At 35.3% G+C, this 7726-nt stretch overlaps 1 non-coding gene across 1 annotated transcript; it reads right to left on the reverse strand.

Moving 5' to 3' along the window:
* Positions 1–4526: 4526 nt before the first annotated feature.
* On the reverse strand, positions 4527–4635 carry LOC116272214. The gene has a single exon (XR_004180939.1). It is a non-coding gene; the product is annotated as a U6 spliceosomal RNA (small nuclear RNA).
* Positions 4636–7726: the final 3091 nt, after the last annotated feature.

The following is a 7726-nucleotide window of genomic DNA, read 5'->3' on the forward strand; positions in this document are numbered from 1 at the left end:
CACAGACAAAGAAATTCACACAGTGCTTATTTATATCATTCCTGGTGACTGAGAATTGAGATGCACAACATTGGAGAAAACAGACACAGATGTAAGATCAAAGAGGTTAATTTAAAACTTGTGTTCTGGGATTTGAATTTTAAGTGTCATTATGAACTCATAAAGTATTTTATCTTTTAAATAAGTTCTTAACTCTGTCAACTGAAAATACCTAAAAATAATGATCATCCCAGAAACAAAGAGCACTCCTAGTACCCTGATTGTGGTCTTGAAAAAACCATTCCCTCTAAAATGAAGCAGCGTTACTTGCTGAAATTCAAGGTTTGGGGCAGAAAATGTACAAGATGAGCCTAGAACACCTTGTCATATCAGAAATAAAGAAGCTATTATTAGACTACTGGGGGCCAGGTCAAAAAACTCAGGAGTCAACTTGAACAGACTACTACAGGTCAAAGAGGAACAATTTGATCACCCGTAAAGATAATAACTGCAGGGACTGAAACATGTCAATCATTCTAAACATAATGAAGGTTTAAGTAAATAAACTGGTCACCATTGGAAGCTGCTAGTGAAAAACACCATTTTGAAACTTGGTAAAGGAAAAAACTCAACACTTGCCTTGCCTCTCCTGAATATAATATGTATCTTATGGTAACTAAATAGTTGATCAGGTGAAGTTTCCCTTTATAGAAGCAGTCCAGATAATAAATTAAGAAGGAATGTTACAATTAGGATATTACCATTTTGCAACCTAAATTAATTAATGCATCTACACATTTTACATCAACTGCTACAAACATCTCAGAAAGAAACAGCCCCACATATAATAGGCCCCTGATGGAAGAATACAACACCATCTAATGAGGTATTCCTACCCCTCCTGAAAAAAGTCATACATGAATCTGATCAGGCCTTTGGATCCAACTACCTATTTTGGGGCAATGCAGGGGGCAGTGAAATGTAAATGGTACCTCTGAGATGCAATCATCAAAATTCAGACCTTAGAAAATTTTTAAGACAAATTACCTAGTTTTTTCAATAAATACATTACAAAAGAGAAAAATGGAGAAGAAATTTACAAATTAAAACAGACAAGAGCTTACCAACCAGTCCTAATGTTGGTACCTTATTTGGATCCTGATTCAAACAAACAGCTGCTAAAAGAATATTATAATATTTATGATATAACTGGAAATTCAACTTTGGATATTTGGTAATTTTAAGGAGTGATGAATTTTTTATTATACTTTAAGTTCTAGGGTGCATGTGCACAACGTGCAGGTTTGTCACATATGTATACACATGCCATGTTGGTTCGCTGCAACCGTCAACTCGTCATTTACCTTAGGTATTCCTTGTAATGCTATCCCTCCCACATTCCCCCATCCAATGACAGGCCCCAGTGTGTGATGTTCCCCGCCCTGTGTCCAAGTGTTCTCATTGTTCAGTTCCCACCTGTGAGTGAGAACATGCAGTGTTTGGTTTTCTGTTCCTGCAATACTTTGCTCAGGATGATGGTTTCTAGCTTCATCCATGTCACTACAAAGGACATGAACTCATCCTTTTTTATGGCTGCATAGTATTCCATGGTATATATGTGCCACATTTTCTTAATCCAGTCTATCATTGATGGACATTTGGGTTGGTTCCAAGTCTTTGCTATTGTGAATGGTGCTGCAATAAACATATATGTGCATGTGTCTTTATAGTAGGATGATTTATAATCCTTTGGGTATATACCCAGTAATGGGATCACTGGGTCAAATGGTATTTCTGGTTCTAGATCCCTGAGGAATCGCCACACTGTCTTCCACAATGGTTGAACTAGTTGACACTCCCACCAACAGTGTAAAAGCGTTCCTATTTCAAGGAGTGATGAATTTTTAAGTGTGATAATTGTATGGCATTTTGGTATATTTAACATAATTTTAACAAATATGTTAAATATAGTTCTTATCTTTTAGAAATAAATAACTATTTACAGGTGATATATAATTCTAAGTTTTGATTCAAAACAATCAGAGGTGGATGTGGAGGTGGGAAATATATGAAACTAGACTTCATAGTACATGAAGTCAACCACTCTCTCATTAGCTACTTCAACTTCTTTTCCTCCTTATCTTTCTTCTGAGGCTACCCTGATCAAAACCTAATCTAGAAAAAGATTATGATCAATTCAACTATTCCTATCCCTTAGTCCTGCCCTCAGAGACACTAGAGAAACTTATATGAGCATTAAAATCAGTGCTACCACAAACCCCTGTTTCTCACAGTCCCTAAAACAGAACTCTGCTTTTATATTTATCCATTAAGCATTCTCTCCCACTTCCTTGCAGTGCTTTTCTAATGATTTGCAATCATCCTTCATTAGTTTATTCAGTTCCATTGAATTAATTCCTGTTTCTCTGCTTCTTGGATTAGCAGTCTCATGAACCCATCTGCTTCACAACCAAAGAGTTCTGAAAATCTTGACTCAACACACTGATATAGTTTTAAATTTTTGAAAGGATGTCATCAGAAGTACCCCAGAGTATTCTTTGAAGTGTCAACACTTTGAAGTGTCTGGTGCAGTCCTTTTCCACAGGGCTCTGAGATACTACTTGGTTGAAGACAAGAATTCTGAACTGTAGCTGATTGCAGAATTTTCAGGAAAGCATCAGAGTAAAACAAAAATTATCTGTAAGTAACAGTGACTTAAAGTCACTGTGGCTAATTTGTTACTGACAGTTTTCAAGAGTGAGAGATGTGATGAAAGATTATAATGAATAATGTAACTGACAGGGAAATATAGTTGTTTCTGTGGTATGCAAAATGAGATAATAAAGTCAACCAAAAAGTTTTAAACAAAATGTCCACAAAGATAATGCTTAAGTCTATTTTCAAAGAATATAATGAATATTATATTTGATAAATAAAAATGGATAAACATTTATTCCAGAGAAAAAAAATTGATATAATGTAATCCTGATTCATAATATATCATAAAATATAAAACATAATATGAATATACTAATAGTATATATAAAATATTAAGTAAAGAAATCCAGTAAAGCATCAAGTAGAGAATAGGACCTAAATATCTCTATTATAATAAAATTCCATAGGTAAGTGATGTGAACCCCCCAGTTGAGAACCACTGGCCTAGAAGATCCTAGGTTCACATTAAATAAGTAAGATTGAGATGAAATAAACATTTTAAATAATACTCTATACTGTTGCCTAACATCAGACAAAGTACCTTCAGGACTCATAAATATAGGAAAACTCAACATAACCTTGAAGTACTATTTCAATGTTTTCCCTGAGATTAAAATCTATTGTGAAAAGTGGAAGTATTTACAAATCTTCAGGGACTTTTAATTAAGCACACGATTTCCAAAATATTTATATTAATAAATTTTATTCATACAAATTTAACCTAGGGAGAGCTGAACATTTTTATCTGATAATTAGTCCCATACAACTCATTAACAGTAATATACTAAATAAATTTTATTATTTCTAGCCCTTCTATTTTTACAAAGAAAGAAACAGATCCTTTGTGAGTTTACCTTCTTGAAAATGTTAGGTAGTTTTAGATGTAAAACATATCCCCACATTTTATTTTAGCTTATTTTACATCTAAGGATTCAACTTTGTGAAAGCAAAAATCAAAAGTGTTCATGAAATTTGAACACCTAAGATAGGATCATGGATGCCTGAGGGATAATATTTTTCTCCCTCTTTGAAAGTGACAATACCAATTTTAAAAATAAAAATAGACATGATTATAAGGAAACAGCACTTTCTGTAAGAGAAAAATAAACAAAGATGTTATAAAGTCAACATAAAGCACACAATGGAACACTATTCAGCCATAACAAAGAATGAGATTCTGTCATTTGCAACAACATGAATAGAACTGGAGATCATTATGTTAAGTGACGTAATCCAGACACAAAAAGATAAACATCGCATGTTCTCACTTATTTGTGGTATCGAAAAATCAAAACAATTAAGCTCATAAACATAGTACAAGGATGGTTATCAGAGACTGGGAAAGGTAGTTGGGAGCTATGGGAAGGTGGGGATGGTTAATGGGTACAAAAAAATAGTTAGAATAAATAAGACCTACCATTTGATAGCACAACAGGGTAACTATAGTCTATAATAACATTTTTTTATTATTATTATTCTTTTGAGAGGGAGTCTCGCTCTGTCGCCCAGGCTGGAGTGCTGTGGCCGGATCTCAGCTCACTGCAAGCTCCGCCTCCCGGGTTCCCGCCATTCTCCTGCCTTGGCCTCCCGAGTAGCTGGGACTACAGGCGCCCGCCACCTCCCCCGCCTAGTGTTTTTGTTTGTTTGTTTTTGTTTTTGTTTTTGTTTTTTCGTATTTTTTAGTAGAGACGGGGTTTCATCGTGTTAGCCAGGATGGTTTCGATCTCCTGACCTCGTGATCCGCCCGTCTCGGCCTCCCAAAGTGCTGGGATTACAGGCTTGAGCCACCACGCCCGGCCTATAATAACTTTTAAAACAGATTTTAAGTTACAAATATTTAACAATTCACGAATTGTTAATTGTCATCCTTCCACAGGGACCACACTAATTCTCTCTGTAGCATTCCAATCTTAGTATACATGCTGCCAAAGCAAGCACAATATAGTCAGTAACAACGTACTTGTACATTTCAAAATAGAGGGTGTAAATGGATTGTTTGTAACACAAAGAATAAATGCTTGAGGGAATGGTTATCCCCAAAAATTATATGGTTAAAAAATGTGACTTCCTATTGTACACTTAAAAACAGTTAAAATAAAATAGTATGTCTTATAAAAATTTATCAAATCAACATAAAGCACAGAGAATTATTTTAGTAAGACACAAAATCTTTGCTATCTAGGTTAAAGGCAATAAATAGCAAACCAAGGAAATGAGCCCATCAAAATTGAGAAAACTTTGCTGAGATATTAAAGCATGTAATAGCTTTTCAGACTCAGGCATTATAAAACAAGTCAAACAAAAATTGTCTTCCAAGTTTGCATTTTCATTATGCTCTTTCATTTTCTGGAACAGACTGACACTGTACTTTATTTAGGAGGTCTGTGAGGTCAGGACTAATTTCATATTACTAAGATGTTATTAACATGCAATATATTCATCATTGATAACTTCAAATGAATCAGTAAAGAAGCAATTAAATTTTTTCTTAGTTTCAATTTTTAATGTGGTAAATATTTGAAGAAATAACTCATAAAATAATGCTCCTTGGAGACCTCAATATATTCAAAGAGTGTATTACTCAGGGTTCTTTAAAGGGACAGAACTAATAGGATAGATGAATATATAAAAGGAAGTTGATTAGGAGAATTGACTCATGATTACAAAGTGAAGTGCCACATTGGGGTGTCTGCAAGCTGAGGAACCAGGAAACCAGTCCAAGTCACAAAACCTCAAAGTTAAGGAAGCCAGTAGTGTAGCCTTCAGTCTGTGGCTGAAGGCCGGAAAGTCCCTGGCAAATCACTGATGTAAGTCCAAGAGTTCAAAAGCTGAAGAATTTGGAGTCTGATATTCAAGGACAGGAAGCATCCAGCACAGGAGAAAGATGGAGGCCAGAAGACACAAGACAGTCTAGTCCTTCCACATTCCTCTGCCTACTTTTATCCAAGCCATGCTGGCAGCTGATTAGATAGTGCCCACCTGGATTGAGGGTGGGTCTGCCTCTTGAAGTCACTAACTCAAATGTTAATCTACTTTGGCAACACCCTCCCAGACACACCCAGGAACAATACATTCTTCAATTCAATCAAGTTGATACTCAATATTAACCATCACAAAGAGTATAAAGAAGTTTAGAGACAAAACAAAACAAAACAAAAATCCTCTGAGAACTGCTGCTTTGGGATAACATTAATCGTGTCCATGAGAAACAGAAGCATGTACACAATCTTATTTCTCCAAAACTATTGTTCTTAAATATAGTCTCAAACATTTATATTAATTATCACTTTTAACCGAAGTAACTTCTATTTCACAAAGAAAACTGAGGAGTCGGTAACTGAGAATTGCCTGCCACACCTCAGCATATAGCAGACCAGGAGAGGTCATGGATATGCATAACACAACATTTTAAAGCTACCCACATCCCATATACAGCATTTCAAAGTAGCAAGAATGAGCATATTATCATGACCTAAAGATACAATTTAGCAGTCACATGCAATGGCTCACACTTGTGGTCCCAGCACTTTGGGAGGCCAAGATGAGAAGAGCACTTGAGCCCAGGAATTTGAGACCAGCCTTGGCAACATAGTGAGAACCCATTTCTATAAAATAAAAAAGTTCATGGGGTGTGTTTTATTTTATTTAGAAATGATGTAGACATTTAGTGAATTCATTGATTAACTCAATTCACTATGAGTCCAAGGTTTTAAGTTATCTGAAGATCTAGAAAATTATCTGGAAGCTGACATACTGCAAAGCATAAATACTATTGAAACATAGTTCGTCAGAATAATGATTCAATTTGGTTAAATGCAAATGTACATATTTCATAATCTTAAACATTAAGTAATGCTAGTTTCATTGATCAGTAAACCTGTATAAGTCTAGGAAAAACATACCCATGTAGAATAGAAATGTATACTTGTATTATACCTAACACTGATGAATCAGAGAAAGACATGGCTATTTTTATACAGGCAAAATTAACAAATTGCTCTGGTTTGCCAAAGTATTTGCTAAATTATGTAAACTTGGATTTATATCCAGTTTTAGTCTTCTGCGTATGACTAGCCATTTATTGCTGCACCATTTATTGAATAGGAATCCTGTGTCCATTACTTGTCTTTGTCAGGTTTGTCAAAGATCATATGGTTGTATGTGTGTGTTCTTATTTCTGGGTTCTCTATTCTGTTGCATTGGTTTATGTGTCTGGTTTTGTACCAGTACCATGCTGTTTTGGTTACTGTAGCTCTGTAGTGCAGTTTGAAATCAAATAAATTGATGCCTCCAGCTTTGTTCTTTCTGCTAAGATTGCCTTGTAGGGCTGTTTTTGTTTCTATATGAATTTTAAAATAGTCTTTTTTAGTTCTGTGAAGAATGTCATTGGTAGATTCATAGACATAGCATTGAATCTATAAATTTATTTGGGCAGTGTGGGCATTTTAACAATATTGATTCTCCCTATCCATGAGCATGGAATGTTTTACAATATATTTGTGTCATCTCTGATTTCTTGGAGCAGTGGTTTGTAGTTCTCCTTGTAGAGATCTTTCACTTCCTTAGTTAGCTGTATTACTAGGTATTTTGTGTGTGTGTGTGACATATATGAATGGGAGTTCATTCCTGATTTGGCTGTCAGTTTGGCTGTTGTTGGTGTATATGGTGTATATGGATGCTAGTGATTTTTGTCATTGATATTGTATTGGGCAACTTTGCTGAAGTTATTTATCAGCTGGAGGAGCTTTTGGCCCAAGACTATGAGGTTTTTTAGATATGGGATCATGTCATCTGCAAACAGAGATAGTCTGAATTCCTCTCTTCCTGTTTGGATGTCGTGTTTGTGTGTCTGATTGCCATAGCGAGAACTTCCAATACTATGTTGAAGGAGTGGTGAGACAGGACATCCTTGTCTTGTGCAGGTTTTCAAGAAGAATGCTTCCAGCTTTTGCCCATTCAGTATGATGTTGGCTGTGGATTTGTCCTATATGGCTCTTGTTATTTTGTGGTATGTTCCTTTAATAGTTTA

This window comes from Papio anubis, chromosome X (assembly GCF_008728515.1).
Source record: "Papio anubis isolate 15944 chromosome X, Panubis1.0, whole genome shotgun sequence".
Taxonomy (NCBI): Eukaryota; Metazoa; Chordata; class Mammalia; order Primates; family Cercopithecidae; genus Papio; species Papio anubis.